The sequence below is a fragment of the Pistacia vera genome, unplaced genomic scaffold (genome assembly GCF_008641045.1).
Source record: "Pistacia vera cultivar Batoury unplaced genomic scaffold, PisVer_v2 Contig342, whole genome shotgun sequence".
Taxonomy (NCBI): domain Eukaryota; kingdom Viridiplantae; phylum Streptophyta; class Magnoliopsida; order Sapindales; family Anacardiaceae; genus Pistacia; species Pistacia vera.
Window position 1 is genome coordinate 1,253,338 of NW_022196160.1, and position 17,540 is coordinate 1,270,877.

At 30.2% G+C, this 17,540-nt stretch overlaps 1 pseudogene; it reads left to right on the forward strand.

The window, feature by feature from the left end:
• Positions 1-10,284, forward strand: part of LOC116138632 — a 38,522-nt pseudogene extending 28,238 nt beyond the window's left edge.
• Positions 10,285-17,540: the final 7,256 nt, after the last annotated feature.

Sequence of the window (17,540 nt, forward strand, 5' to 3'; positions counted from 1 at the left end):
GTCCATGAACATAAGGTTCTTTCGCTGGTTTGGATATCCCTTTGGATTCATTGCCATCAAATTTTGAGGTAGAAAATCTTTTTGCACTTTCATGCCGTGGAGCAAAATTAAACAACTCTGGAATGGTCTCCAGGTATAAATATTTATCTTCATATTCTGTTGTGTAGAAATCATAAGGCTCATCATATAATTTATGTCACTTCCTCATCTCCTTAATTATGTTTGCAGCATTTAGAAAAGTTGACAGCATATCAACCTCATCAACTCCAAAACACCTAATTAGAATTCCAGATCTCTTCATTAGACCCAAATCTTGAGATTTTTGATTTAAAGGTGTACAAGTTTGATGAGGTTCATTCATCATTAATACTCTAAATAAGCTAGTTATCTTGGATCTTGAAGTTGCAAAAACCTTAATAGCTTCCCGCCGACATTCAATCAAAAGTTACTCATCTCTCTTGGTTTGCTCAAAGCTCAAGAAGGCTCCAAGGTCTCATGTAGCATGAAGCAAGTATGTTTGATGGAACATCTATAACAGAGTGACCTTGAGTGATATCCATCAAAACTAAGGGGCTGTTGAAGACATTCAAGGCTTGAAAAGTATCAAGGTGGGTTTAGGGCCTTTTTTATCACATTTGTCTTATACGAGGGTTAAATTTATCTGATTGTCACATCAGAGGTTACCCGACATCGTGGTAAGTTTTACTCTCTACGAAAGTTAAATCTAAGCAGAAACAATTTGAATGGATACCATCAAGCTTCAAAAAACTTAAATTGGAGGATCATTAGACATAAAGCTTATTGTGGAGGCTTAAATGCTTACATTAGCGCTACAACTGTTAAAGCATACAATGTATATCATGGAGTTATGTGATTTGATTTATCCTCGTCGGTGAGTATGCTGACTTTGGTAACTGTTTAAAAACTGAATCAGAATATGCTGAAAGCCAATTGGGACAGGTATGACTTCCATCTCTAGATTCCTTAATGATCGATGTTTAATTTATTATTTAACAATGATGTGTAAAATATCTTTTGTATAGAAACAATGTGGGGATGTTCCATAGCAGATCGCACGGTCGTTGTTCTTTCCTGGAAATGAAATTCCAGAGTCGTTCAGCTTCCAAAATGGGGATCTTCTAAACTATCGAGGTGCCACCACTACCTCCTCCGAAACTCTCCCTAGTTTGAAAGTGTGCCTTGTTGTAACATCTCAAGATCATAACAAAGCTCCCAAATATTCTATTTTCGTTATAAGGTGAGTGGCATAGAGAAAATGGTTAAGACACTCGATGGAAAAGCAAATGATGGGTGGTGGGACATGATAAGATTTGAAAACATGGTTCTTATGTCAGATCATGTAACGGTGTGGAATATTCTGCCACGTTCCCTGGGCAAAAAAACCCGTTATCTTACTTTTGATTTCAGAGGAAACTATTACAATGTGGTGAAGTGTGGGCTTTATATAGATTATCACCCCCGCTGTTCTGAAGAACAAGTGAAACAACAGAAAGGAGATTTCAGCTCTAACATGGAAGAGGAACCACAACCCAAAAGACTGAAATTTTAATTACTTTTCATTCAGGTAAAGCGTACTGAACCTACTGGGAGAAAAAAATTTGGCAGGTATTTGTTCTAATCCTGTCCTTGGATTGTTGAATGGGTAAATATGGTTTGATATACCAATGGAATGGCAGAGATATAAGTGGGAAATATTTGATATAGCACAGCGACATAAAATGCTATAATTAATTGGTTTTGGCTTTTAGAAAAGCAATTCCAGAGAGGTGATTAAGATCACATGGTAACTGACTCCCGAGTCCTAGATTGATGAATTCTCTCACTGCACTGTGAATTATCCACAAACAATATCCTAAGATCACTCCTAGTTCCAGTAAGAATAGTAATATAGAAAAAATGGGTCAGCACAGCCCATTTTACATGTCCAGTTCTTGCCTATCGTTTCAGTTTAAGTTCTTTATTCCTATGCTTAAGGAGACAATTTATTTCATTTGTTGTGTGGAGATGGTGAATTTTTTCATGGTACATAAAAGTGCCGTTTCAGTACCTGTCATTCCTGTTTTGTCAATCTAAAATCAAGTGTAGCTGCATTGCTGATTTTCTTGTTGGATTGTTGCTTTCATTTCAGGAGAGGAGCACAGAGAAATGGTTATTTGGACTTGATGATATAAAGGAAGCTGCTGAAATCATCATTGTAAATACCGCCAAATCATACTTCAGCTTCTTTTACTCAGTAATTTAAATCTCTCTCTACTGATTTTTATTACTTGATGCTGATCAGAGGTTGAAGGTGAAATGGATAAGCTTGAGATGGAGGAAGCTGGCTTCCTAAATTGTGTAAGTGTTCCTTGTGGAGCACCACAAAAGGCTTCTGCCAGAGAATTACCACCACAGGAAAAGGTTTGGTTCGAGACTTGGGAAATTTTGGAGCATGTGATGATGATTCCTACAAATGTATTACTTTCCCAAGTTTTTGGGTCGAGATGCTCTGAAGGAAGTAATAGAAAACGCGGAGTTGAACGCGGAGTTGTATCAGCTACAAGTTCCAGACCAAGCAATGTCGTGTACATAAAGCTCATATGAAAGTATGAAACACATTAATTACAGGGTTTCTTTTCTTTCATTTTTTTAATCGAATTTTTTTTTTCAAATAGCTTGTTTATGAACTTTTTCTTGAATCAATAGAAGATAACTGATGATGCCTTTATTTTTCATATTTTCGTTTCAATTTTCTGCTAAAGATTTGCAGCAATTGCCAGTCTTGTCATCAAACAAACAGATGGCAAACTTTTTTTCCTTGATTTTCACATATTGAAAGATTTCTTGGCCATGAAGTTACTTGAAGGTTTTCCCATATTTTTTGTCAGAATAGTCATCGATTGTCCCTGATTATAATCATGGATCAATAATCAAAATGACAAAACAAAAAAGAAAGTTTGTATTATTGATCATAGTGAACACAACAAAATAACAATGTTTTAGTTTCGATAAAGACAATACAAATTCTTCTATCTTAGTCTTAGATGTAACAAATCAAACACAAAATTGGTTGGCAAACAAAATAAAAATGTAATAAATGAAGTGAACTAGTTGTTTGTTTCTTCAACAAGTGTTTTTTGATAATTTTATTTAAGGTTAATTTGGTTAAATAATCAAAGCAAAAAATATATAAAAAGGGAGCCTAAAGATCATTTTCCCTTTTAATAAAAGAAAAAAAAAAATTATATGGACTTATATTTGGGCCAGCCGAGATCTGATTACCCAAACCCAAAACTATGCCACATCCCGCTTCCTCCTCTCTTTAATAGACAAAACAAGACAAGGGGAATTTAGAGCCTGTAAATAAATGTTTTGAAAATCAGACCCGGCCTTGACCTGGTCAAGGACCCTGTTAATGGTTTGACCAGTCTGACTGGTTAATCGGTGGTCTAAAAAGTTTAAAATATTACAAAAACACCCCTATTTCAGTCCCTATAGGTTTAAAATATAGGATATACAACGCTACGATCTACTTGGGTAATGACTTTTCCAGCCAAATTTCGACTGATTCCATCCGCCAAAATTCAATCCGACATCACCACCTGAACCACCGTTCTCCACTCTACAAAACCCCTCTAACCTCGGAATTTAGTAGCCCCTCGTTCGTCAGTTGTGACTCACGAACACCATTGTGATTGGGTGGATTTTTCCAGAAAAATTCCGACTGATTTCGACGTCAAAATTTCAATCCAACACCACCACATGAACCATGGACCTCCACTTTACAAAATCCATCTAACCCCGGCTCTTGGTAGCCCCCCGTTCACCAAACGTGACTTATGCATTGGGTTGATTTTTTGGGCCAAATTCCGACTGACTCTAGCGTCCAAAAGTCAATCCAACACCACCTATGTGAACCACCAGCCTCTCCTCTACAAAAGCCCTATAACCCTAGCACTTGGTAGCCATTTGTTCGCCGACTGTAAGATTAGGGATTTAGGTAAACCGTAAAATTGAAAATTTAGACTGAAGAGGATACCGGTCAACAGTCAAACCAGTCCGGTCGACTGGTTTGATCCGGTATTCAAAACATTGTTGTAAACCTCGCAAAAATTCAGGGCGCTGTTAGTTTACTCTTTTACTTTTAAACTTTTGTCCATAAGTTTAGAGCATTTACAGTAAAGTGAAACTTTTTAATGAAATATCTTTAATGCCCTTGTTTTTTTATTCACATATTAATAGAAATTAATAAAATATATAAAAAATAAAAGTGTGTGATACACTTCCTATAAATGTTAATTTTTCACAAGAGAAATGATTGATATTTAAATATAATATGGACCATTTTTTGTATATCGTAAAACTTACAATTTAAATATCATCTAAGTATTATTCATCACAATTATAAATACAAAATATGTTAAAGCTAAAACTCTAGCAAACAATATAAAAAATTTTAAAAATCCAATTTTTTATTTTTTATATTTTATTCATTCCTAATAATATGTGAATAAAACAGGAAGGGTGTTATAGACCTTTTATCAAAAAATCTAACCTAACTGGATTAAACTTTTTGTATCTCATAGTATTGGAGGTAAGTGCAATATACTTTACACCTTAAGGGTAAAAGTCTAGATAACCCCTTTTATTTATTCAGTTTCTTAGTGTTTATATTTCCTCCTATACCATTACTTAGAAATAAGGTCATTCACTTTGTTTAGAAAATATTAAAAATTTTCCTGAAAATTATCAAAAAAGAAAAAAACCCCTTTAAAAATATCAAATGCTACAAAATTATGACAAAAAAAAAAAAAAATTCTATAATTCAAAAAATGCCTTTGAAATATCAAATTCTTAATAAAATTATGAAAAGAAAAACCTCTAAAAAAGAGTATTTTAATATTTTTTGAGCAAAATAGATGAATTAAAATTAAAGCCACATTCAGAAAAGAAATAAACCCCCGTTCTTCTTTATGAGAATTGATGAAAAATAGTTGGTTTAACATATCTAAGGATAAGGGTTTGTTGGTTCAGAAAAAAAATACATATTATGGAAATCTATTATAATGGAATGAAAATTATTTGAAAGATTTTAGGAATATTTAAAAAAAGTGTTTGATTAGAATGGAATAAATTAATAGATATGTTATATTAATATGTTTGGTTGGGAGGAAATAAATGGTAGGTATGTTAAATAGATATTAAATTGCCCTCATTTTTAATATAATATAGTATTATCTTCATATTATTTTTTTGAATCATTTTTTAACCCCCTATCTGACGATTTTGCTATAACACCCCAACCAATAAAAGTTTAATTTCTTCTTTTTTTAACACCATACATTTGGAGATTTTGCTAAAAACCTCAGCCAATAAAATGTTATTTATAACAAATCATCACCCCATCACCCAAGCCATCGTCCTGTAGTTGCCAGAATGGCACACGATCAGATTTGAATATAGCTAGTGTGGCATCAATATGGCTGTTTTTTGGTAGATCTTACGTGGATTTAGCCAGAAAGACCAGATCGTATGACCAGAATCTAGTCGTTGATAGTCAGATTATGGCCGTATATCTGGTTGTGTCTGACCAGATTCATGGTAGATTGGTTCTTTTTGGCCATATCGACGCCATACCAGCCACATCTGGCCAATTGTGCACCGTTCAAACGACGCGATAGCAACATTGGTCGGCGGTCGACAGTGGTTAGCTGGCAATTGCGGTCTTAGGTGATCACAATTTATTTTAAAACAAGGGCATTATTGGTTCCAAAAACTTAAACCAATTAGGGGTATAAAATTTTATGATAGGTTCCTGTAAATTAAATTGTTAATTTCAAAATAAGGCATTGATTATCAAAAAAAAATTTATTAATAAGGGGTAAAATTGTAACAAATTTAACTTGACAAGTAATTTAAAATACCTAAGAAAATGGAAGAAGTATAATCATATTACCCTATATTACAACAATAATTATTATTAGTTTGGAAGATTACTAAAATATATATTTTCTTGACAATTCAAATAATATAATCTAATACTATAAACTGATATTTCCTCAATAATGAGAGTTAACTATCATAGATAGTTAGACAATTAATATAATCTTATTCGTTTCTGTTATATGTTTGATCCTACCTTACAAACAACGTTTTTAAATTCACAATTAAAATTTTGGACACAGAATAGGATTGGGAGAAGTACTGATTTAGCATATTAAGATAAGTTTTTACTGAACAAATAAATAAGTTAGTAATATTGTTTTTGTTTTTGGTGTATAGGTGGCAGATTTTGTATTGGTATTCTTTTTTGGTATTTTTTCATATAACACATGTTGGAATTCTTTTACTGTTCGTATTTTTAACATATGTTTCGCACACATACATACCAAACATTTTTTGATTTTAACATTCTAACATATTATGCTTAGCTCTAAAGAGAAAAGAAATAAAAAAAAAAACACCAAATTTTATTCTACGCCCCGTTCATTTGAAATATTTTATGTTTTATTTTGTTATCTTTAGAAAAATCGCCACAAACGTGTTGTTTACGTTTTCCTCTTTTCTTTGCTCTTCGGAATTATTCTCTTTCTTTAGTATATTTTTTTTATCTTAAAACAAAAGCTTTTCTTTTAAATCAAAGTTTTTAACACAAGATTTTAAATGAAAATAAAAAATTGATATATTTAAGATGAACAAATGGTATTTGGAAAGGTTTATTGATTATGGAGACGATAATTTCATAGTTTTTATTATTATTATTTGAATCATTTTTTAACACCTTACATTTGAGATTTTGCTAAAACACCCCAGCCACATAAAAGTGTTATTTCTAACAAAATCAACCCCATCCACCCCAAGCCATCGTCGATAGTTGCCAGAATGGCACACGATCGATTGAATATAGCTAGTTGTGCATCAATATGGCCGTTTTCGGCTAGATCCATCGTGGATTTAGCCAGATATGACCAGATCTATGACCAGAATCTAGTCGTTGATAGCCAGATTCTGACCGTATATCTGGTTGTGTCTGACCAAATTCATGGTAGATTTGATTGTTTTTGGCCATATCGACGCATGACCGGCCACATCTGGCTAGTTGTGCATCGTTGAAGCCAACGACGATAGCCGCATTGGTCGGCGGTCGATAGTGGTTGCTAGCAGGCAATGGCGGTCTTAGGTGACCTGCAATTTATTTTAAATACAAGGGCATTATTGTCCAAAAACTTAACTAATTAGGGGTAAAAGTTTTATGATAGGTTCCTGTAAATTAAATTGTTTAATTCAAAATAAGGACATTATTATCAAAAAAAAATTATTAATAAGGGGTAAAATTGTAACAAATTTAACATTACCAAATAATTTTAAAATACCTAAGAAAATGGAAGTAATTATATTACCACCTATATTATCAATAATAATTATTATTAGTTTTGGAAGATTACCAAAATTATATATTACTTGACAACCAAATATAGTAATCTAATACTATAAAATGATATTTCCTCAATAATGAGAGTTAACTATCATAAGATAGTTAGACAATTAATATAATCTTATTCGTCTTTTATATTTTCTCCTCTCCCTTCAAAAACTTTTTCTGTTCAAATTAAAATTTTGGACACAGAATTATGATTGGGAAGTAGCTATTAGCATATTTAATATAAGTTTTTCTGAACAAATAAAATAAGTAGTAATTTGTTTTTTCGGGTGTATAGGTGGCAGATTTTGTATTTGGTATTTCTTTTTTGGATTTTCATATAAACATGTTGGATATATTTTTACTTTTCGTATTTTTAAATACTGTTTTCACACATACATACCAAACAATTTTTATTTTTAACATTTTCTAATCATATTATGTATTCTCTAAAGAAAAAAAAAAAAAAAANAACCGACTCAAACTTACATTTTTTAGGGCCATACCCCTCTGGATACGAGGCCTTTGGTTTAATTTATGTTTACAATAAAAGAATAACTTGTTAAAATTTCATATGTTGAGGCAATGGAATATTTTCAGAACCAAGCATCAGGTTTGAGATTGTTTTCCTTTCATTTCAGGAGAAGAGGGACACAGAGAAATGGTCATTTGGACTTAATGAAAAAATAAAGGAAGCTGCTGAAATCATCATTGTAAATATCATTACATCATATTTTGGTTTCAATACCCAGTAATTCAAATTACTTTCTCTAGTGAATTTTATTTATTGTTGCTGATCATAGGTTGAAGGTGAAATGGATAAGCTTGCAATCGAGGCAGTTGGTTTCCTAAATTGTGTAAGTGTTCCTTGTGGAGCACCACAAAAGGTTTCTGCCAAAGAATTACCACAACAGGAAAAAGTTTGGTTTGAGACTTGGAAATTTTTGAGCCCGTGATGGTGATTTACATAAATGTATTCAACTCAAAAAAAATTTTTATTGGCAAACAGGTGGGATATTAGTATGCATGGCATAGCTCAAGAATATTGTTGCATGAAAAGTATTTTACGGAAAAAAAAAAAAAGACTTCAATATTTAAAGTAAAAGGCAATTAATTCCATTTAATATGTAGCCCATTTAAGTTATTCTAACGTTGCTATGAATTAATGTATATTTTATACTATGTGTTCACTGCCAATAAATATTGCATAATGTAAGTGGTGGGTTAAATAGTTCTTCCATCCCATCTAAGGTTTGATTGCATTTTTATGATGAAAGAGAAACTGGTTATTTGTGTTGCCTGTTTTGGATTCTTATGCTTTATTTTTAAAATTTTCATATCAAACTTGGCATTTCGATAATGACTTTTTAATATTAGCTTACAATTTCTTTTGTCCATGTTTGGGAACATAGGATACTGGATATCAGTATATATGGAATTGCAAAGAGCACTTGGATAAGGTAAACTTATGCATGCTTGACCCGATATGGAAATTTTTATTGGTTTTCCTCTCTTCATTGCTTGATCTTATTTCTTAAAAGCATAAATAAATCTTGAGGTTTCTTGAGTTTTCCTGGTAACTGATGGTGATATTCCCGGTCAAGCCTTGGCTGAAGAGCTAGCACGCCATCTCGGAAAGCAGAGGTTTCAATTATAAATTAATTCCTTTCATGTGCTTCAGAAACTTGGGACTCTAGTCAGTGATTAAGACCAAAATTTGATGAAGCCTGCTTATCAGGAGTCCAAAGTTTATAGCTTTTGCTTTAATTGGTGGTATCTAGGATTGTAAAGATAGCACTGAATTATCAAATTGATGGTGCTAAATCTTGACGTGGTGAAACCTTAATGTAGGCAATATCTTTTGTAATAACAGTATAAACCGAAATTTTACTACAATAGTATACCGTGTCTGCTGACAATCATCATGTTTGAGGTTTATAGTCTGAATTCTGTTTTTATATTCCCCCAAAAGTAGTTTCCAAATACTTACAGTTATGTCTTTATGTAGTTTGTCAGTTTTCAGATACTGGCGTGTCCAATGGCCCAAGAAAGATGAGTTCTGTTGCTTCAATGATGCAAATGAGGTTTGATTCTTGTTTCCTCATTCCCATTTCTGTTTTTCTCTCGAAGCAAGCAATAATGAAGTAGTTTGACCGTATTTGGTTATGTCTACTAATCAACATCTTTGCCATCATCTGGCTTTTGTTCTGTACTTTCTCCAAGACTCAAACTGTTATGATAGAACTGATGATAGTTCAAAAATGACATTGCTTTCTCTCATATATTATATATTCATCCATGAATTGTAATGTCCTCATTGTTTCGAGGGCTTGGAATAAGAGGCCTTGGATTAAAATAGTTGGAAAAAAAATTAACAGTAACGTTTTTATTTCATTTTCTATCAAAATCTGTAAATATTTCGTTTCTAAAGGATGATCTGCAGATGTTCTTACTATGGTGTTTGGTTCATGGCCATAGGTTCTCACGTTTCTGGGTCGAGGTGCTCTGAAGGAAGTAATTGAAAATGTGGAGTTGTATCAGCTACAAGTTCCAGACCAAGGAAAAATGCTGTGTACATAAAGCTCATATGAAACACATTCAAAGAATTACAGGGTTTCGTTTCTTTCATTTCTCTTTTCAACATAGTGTCTATTGTTGAAATGTCTTGGCAAAGCTTAAGGTTGGCTGTGCCCAATTCATTGCAAAAAGACTACAAAAACTAAAATGATATTTGAAATTGTTTGGAGATCACACTGGAAAGGAATGGAGGGATTAAGTGGTTTATAAGGAGTTAAGCACCCTCCCTTGACAAGCCGGTTTTTCAAGATGAAATTTATCCAAACATCTAAGCCCTCGGCTCAAGGTTTAGGTCCATTCTTATCAGAAATAAGCATAAGTTTCCTGGTAATGCGTTTATTGTTCATAGTTTTTCAATTCAAATTCTTGGTAAAGATATGCAGCAAATAACTAGTTTTGTCATCAAACAAACAAATTTCATAACCTTTTTCCTTGGAATTTTTTGTTTTGCAACGCAGATTCTTCATCAAAAACCTGAAATCATGCATATTGAATCATGTTTTCCGCTGCAAAATAAAGCATTGAGAATTCACTGTATCAATATCGTCGGAGATAAATATCTTAGACAGATTTAAAAACAATGAATAAGTTGATGATTGATTGTGTTAGTGGTTTAATAACAATAATTTCATGAGGTATAACTAAATAACAATAATCCCTCTATGGTCTTTAGTAATTATAGAATTATCTTTGCCGTTAAGCTTTTGGGGTTAAAATAAAAAGCGAAAGATAATTAGGTAAATATTTATTAACCCATGTTATAAATTCAAATGACATACTAATGGTGAAAGGATTTATGTTATTTCTTAAATTTCAGGAGAAATTTTGTTATTTGATTAAACCTTCGGTGTCAAGAAACCCCTTTTATTTAAGATTAAACCGATAAAAACATAATACATATATAATTTCACTAGTTCTAATTTTCAAAATGCTTTAAGGTTTTTATTTAAAAGTAAGAATTTACTCTAGAATTATGCGAGTTAACCAAATTGCCTTACATAAAAAAAAAAATACAAAAGTTGTTAGAAGGCTAGGAGTGTGTTTTTTTATGAATTTTGTGTATCTATTTCTTCTATGTTAAAAATATTGAAAATGATTGAAAAATACAAAAAACAATAACGCATTTGATATATTTGATTGAAAAATATGAAATTTATCACCTACACAATTGATAAAATCCCTTCAAGATATGGCTTATTTTATTTGTCTCAAAAAATTTATCTTAATTATATCAGTTTTTTGTATCCGCTTGCAATTTTGTACTAACAAATATTTTCATTTAAGAAATTTAAAAAAAAAAAAAAAAATGGTAGCCGAGCAAATTTTTCACAATTTATTAGGTGAAGAAAATGAAAATAGGATGCAAAATTTGTAAATGAAAGCAATTTAGAATACTATTTTAATAATTTGGTTAAATGTTAGACTATCAAATTATATATTGAAGAACAAATGATTTGTTACTTCATTAAAGGTATAAATGATAAATGACGTGATTTTACGTTATTAATGTATTTTAGATAAAAGTTTAACATTTTAAGGATAGAGTTGGCGAGATGGGCATATCTGTCCAAACACTTATATTATTTCTCTTTTTAATAAAAGGAGTGTTTGTTGAGTTTATAAGTTGGTCAAATCAATTTATAAACTCTAAAATCAAAAATCAAAGTGACTTGTTTGTTTATAATTTTTTTTTTTCTTATAAACTACTTTAACCAAATATATTATCATATTATTCTAATTTAATTTTAAAATTCCATCATATAACCTTATTTTATATTTCAAAATTCCATCATAATAAAATTAGTTAACCTTACCATTACCATGGTTGTCAAATCGCGTATCGTATCATGTATCGAAAACCAAATTTTTTGAATCGTGTATCGCGTATCGTATCATTCATAGGATACGCCTTTTTCAAAAAAAATAATAAAATTTTTCTAAAAATAATTAATATCATCCCAAAGATTAATTAACGAATTTTGTGATATTATTGACTTTATATTATGGTATTATATAATCAAAATTAATAAAAAATTAGGAATCTATATCATTTCCTCTCAACTATTCATATTATTTCTAATATCAATGTCAATATTTATATCTTCGCTTATGTTATTATCATGGTTGTCAAATCGTGTATCGAAAACCTAATTTTTTTAATCGTGTATCGCGTATAGTATTGCAGGATACGCTTTTTTCAAAAAAATTAATAAAATAATAAAAATTTTCTAAAAATTAATATCATCCTTATGATTAATTAACAAATTTTATGGAATTATTAGCTTTAAATTATGATATTACACAATCAAAATTAATCACAAAATTAAGAATCTATATCCTTTCCTTTCAGTCATTCATATCATTTTCAATATCAATGTCAATATCTATAATTCTACTTGTGTTATTATTATCATGCAAAATGGATAACATATCTTCCTTTTTACTTTCTCCATGCAAAATGGGTAAATTTAGGTAGGTTTTAGTGAACTGGGTTGGGTGACGCGGATTTGACTTGAATTTTTTTTTGGACCTTTGGCCCAAATTAATAAAGTCGTATCGATTTGTATCAATATTTTTAAAGATACAAACGGATACGTATCGTATCGTAGGATACATATCGTATCGTAGGATACATATCAACGTATCGAAAGGTTTATGATACACTCTCTGATATGTATTGTTGGTAACCCGTATTGAATCATATCATAGGATACTAACAACCATGGTTATTATTATCATGCAAAACGGGGTTACACGTCTTCCTCTTCACTTTTCCCATGCAAAATGGATACATTTGAGTGGGTTTTAGTGAACCAAGTTGGGTGACCCAGATCTAACCTGATCAATTTCAACTCGACCCAAAAAAATTTTTGGGCCTTCAACCCAAATTAATAAAGTTGTATCGATATTTTTAAGGATACGTATCATATCGTAGGATACATATCAACGTATCGAAAGGTTTAGGATATACTCTCTGATACGTATCATTAGCGATCCATATCAAATCGTATCGTAGGACACTAATAACTATGAACCTTACTATAATATTTTTATATTTCAAAATTCCATCATATAACCTTACTATAATATTATCATGATAATATTATAGTAAAAAATTGAGTTAAATAATATATTATTTGATAAAATAATGTAGTATTTTTTTTTAATAATTTTAATAATAAAATATATTCATAAACCACATTTTACCCAACACGTTAATTATTTATCAGTCACTTATAAGTACTTTACACTAAAATGGTATAGAAAATGTGCTCCAACCCAACATCAAATTGGTGTAATTAAACAGTGTCACGCCAAATTTAGTGTAACACTATTCATCAGCACCAATTTGGTGTGGCACTATTCATCTACTATAAAATATTTTTTATTTTTGTTATTTGTATTTATGTTAATTTGATTATTATTAATTTAGGGGTGAGCACGGGTAACCGAGGGTAAGAACGGGAACCGGAACCGGAACCTACCCAGAACCTGCACTATGCGGGTAGGTTCCGGTTCCAATTTTTTGGAACCACTACTGTTCGGTTCCGGTTCCGGTTCTTGCATGTGGAGGAACCGGAACCGGAACCTGTAAAAAGGGTACCCTGTTTGGAACCTGTAAGGGGTACCCGGTTTGGAACCTGTTTTGGAACATATTTGGAACCTGCTTTGGAACCTGTTTGGAACCTGTTTTGGAACCTATTTTTGGAACCTGTTAGAACCTATTTTGGAACCTGGACTATAATGAAATATTTGTGAAATGTAAATAATGGGGGAGTTTCTATTATTTTACATATAAAAAAATTTAAAATAGAAAATGTTAAATTTTTAGAATAACCTAATTAAATAAATATACGAATACAATTATACTTATTACATATAAATTACACCATATTAAAAGCTTTAATATATTATAATACATTAATATTAAAGTTTTGATCAATTAAGTGAATAATTGGAATTATGATCCAATTAAAAGTGTTTTACATTTTTAATGTTATTAAAAGAATTATTTTTGAATAAAATAGTATATTTGATTGAGTAATAATATATTTAGTTATTTACTTCAATTATCAAGTTCTAAGTATATCTATAATAAATTAGTAATTAATTAATTATATATGATAAATTGATAAACATTAATAAATTTAATTACTAGTTAAATATCATACTTAATCAATTATAACATTACATTATAGTTAAATGATTACTTAATTAATTATAATTTTATAACATTACTTAATTGATTTATAGTATAATTAATTATAGCATTACATTAATTGATTACTACTTAATTAATTGACTTATAAGTTATAACATAATTAAATAGTTAATTAATTGACTTATAATTAGAAATTTAATTAATTATAGCATTACGTTATAGATTTATAGTATAATTACTTAATCAATTATAACATTTTATTATAAACATTAGTACAAACTTAATTAAATGATTAAAAATTTAATTAATTATAATATTACATTAAAAATTTATAGTATGATTATTTAATAGTTAATTCACTATAACATTACATTATAGTATGATTATATAATTAATTATAACATTACATAATTAAATAATTACTTAATTGATTATGAGTTATGATATTATGTTTTAAACATTAGTAATTACTAATTTGCTACATAAACATTAGCACAATACTTAATTAAATGATAAGAAATTTAATTAATTATAACATTACCTTATAAACATTTCATTATAAACATTAATTAAACATTACATTATAGTTAAATAATTACTCAATTAAATTATAATATTATTATATTACATTATATATTATGATCACTTACTTAATTATAGCATTACATAGTTAAATGATTACATAATTAGTTATGAATTTATAACATTACATTATAAACATTAGTAATTTACTATATTATTACATTATTTAATTAAGCGATTAAAAATTTAATTAATTATAACATTATATTATAAATTTATGGTATGATTATTTAATTAATTATAACATTCTATTATAAACAATATTACAATACTTAATTAAATGATTAATAATTTAATTAATTATAATATTACATTATAATTAAATAGTATATTACTTAATTAATTATAACATTACAATTTACATTGTAGTATGATCACTTAATTAATTATAACATTACAATTTACATTGTTGTATGATCACTTATTTAATTATAACATTACTAGTTTCTAATATTAAATTTACTAAATTATATTTGGTATATTATAAATATCCAATTGACCAATTATAACATTAAATTAATAAATTAATAAATATTAATAATTTATTTTATGTGAATTGTGATGAATAATTGTTTGTGTTTTGGTTTTGATTGACGAATTTATGTGAATTGTGATCAATTGATTGAATTCAAGTGTTGCTTAGAGATTACAGATTATGAGTTACATTGGACACAAATGAATGAATAATGAAAATTTGTTAGGGGTGTATTTGTAAACTTATAAGGTGTTTTTGTTATTTTTTAAACTAATAGGGGGTAATTGATTTTTTACAGGGTACCCTGGAAAGGAACCGGAACCTGCATTTTAGGTTCCGATTCCTTGAATTGAAGAACCTGCACTGTGCGGTTCCGGTTCCGGTTCCCCCGAAAAATACAGGGTACCCGGAACCGCTCACCCCTAAATTTATTATATAATTAAAAAATGATGAAAAATTAAAAATAAAATTATATTCAATGCAAATATTAAACTACAATAACTCAAAATAAAAATTAACACTAATTTAAAAACACTAAAATTTAAAGAAAATACAACATAAACTAATGACTGCTTGTATAATTATGCACAACATGATAATCGGGGACGATCGTAATGTTGATGCATCGATTGAGAATCAGATGGAAACATCGATTCCCGAAGTTGAAATTATCGTAGATGAAAATGTCCGATTTCAAAATTCTTGTTCGACATAGACAAATCAATGATACAGAGGCTCACCATACTCTTCGAAATGCATTTATTGATTATTTGTGGAAAGAATATACTAATTCAGAAAATTAAATTACTATCAATATATAATTTTAGGGCCCTTTAGGTATACAATTTTTCACTCCTCTATTCCCTATTCTATCCAAAATACTACGCTTATTTCCTTATTCTCAAAATATTATCTATATTATTCAATGTTTTTTAAACCCCCTAGATTTGTATTCAAAGCTTTTTAAACCCCTTAGATTTGTTAATTTAACTAAATACCCTCCCAAAAAAAATTTAGAAATTAACAAAAACACCCCAACAACCCACATTTGCCAGATTTCGACCACCACCGTCGGAAGCTAGCTGAATCTGGTATAATGGTGCACTACCGGTTAGATCTGACCGATAGTAGTGTAGTACGTCGATCTAACCTTTCCCGACCATATCTTTGGTCGTAGCCAGTCGTCAATGATGTCCAAGATATATGGTCGTCGTTGACAACCAAATGCAGCTAGATCTGACTGTCAATGGCTAGATCTAGCCGCAGATCTGGCATTTTTCTGCCAGATCCAGTGTGGATATGGCCCAAAAAGTCCATATTGGGGCATGACCAGCCAAATCCAGTCGGTCATGCATTGATACGACTACTCCAGCCACCCTCTAGCGGTGGTGGCTGACTGTCGGTATTTAATGGGTGAGTGGGGGTGTTTTTGTTAATTTTTAATATTTTATATAGGGGTGTTTAGTAAATAAAAAAACCTAGGGGGTATTTTTGTTAATTTTCAAATCCTACATCCTAATAACCACCCAATTTTACTTTTTTCAAATTATTATTCTAAAAAGTATCAAAATAATGAACCAAGTGCACCCATACTTTTGTGTTGTTGTTGTCTTTTTTTTTTGGTGGCATTTTATATTAGATGTAATGTTTTTTTATATTAAATGTAATGTTTATTTGATTAAATAAATACTTAATTTTATTAAATTAGTATAATTTTCAAAGTTATTATTATTTAATAAAAATATCATTCTCAATATTTAATTAATATATAAAAAATAATTAGTAAAATCGATTAACTGTTAATTATTAATAGAAAGAGAAAGAAAGAGAATATTCTAAGAAATATTGGGTGCATTTGGTTCAATATTTTTACCTATATTCACAATCCTATTCCCAAGATATTGTTTGACACATTATTTGAGAAATATTAGCATATTTTTAATTACTTTTAGACCCCTTAAGTTTATTAATTTTATTAAATACCCCCATAAAAAAGTTTAAAAATTAGCAAAAATACCCCCACCCACCCATTCTTGCCAAATTCCGGCAACCACCATTGGTGGTAGCCGAAATCTGTCACAACGGCTTATACCACTACCGGAAACGGCCGGTAATTCACCGATTTGGCCGTCGTTGATGGTTAACGACTGCCATATCTTTGGCTATCGCTGACAGCCGAATATGGACTTTTGCGACCATCGACGGCCACGTCTGCCCATAGATCTGGCCGAAAAAGGCCATATCAATATGTTATGACATAGATCCCTACCGGTCTATGTCATAACGCAATTTTTCGACCAGATTTCGGCGGTGGTGGCCAAAAT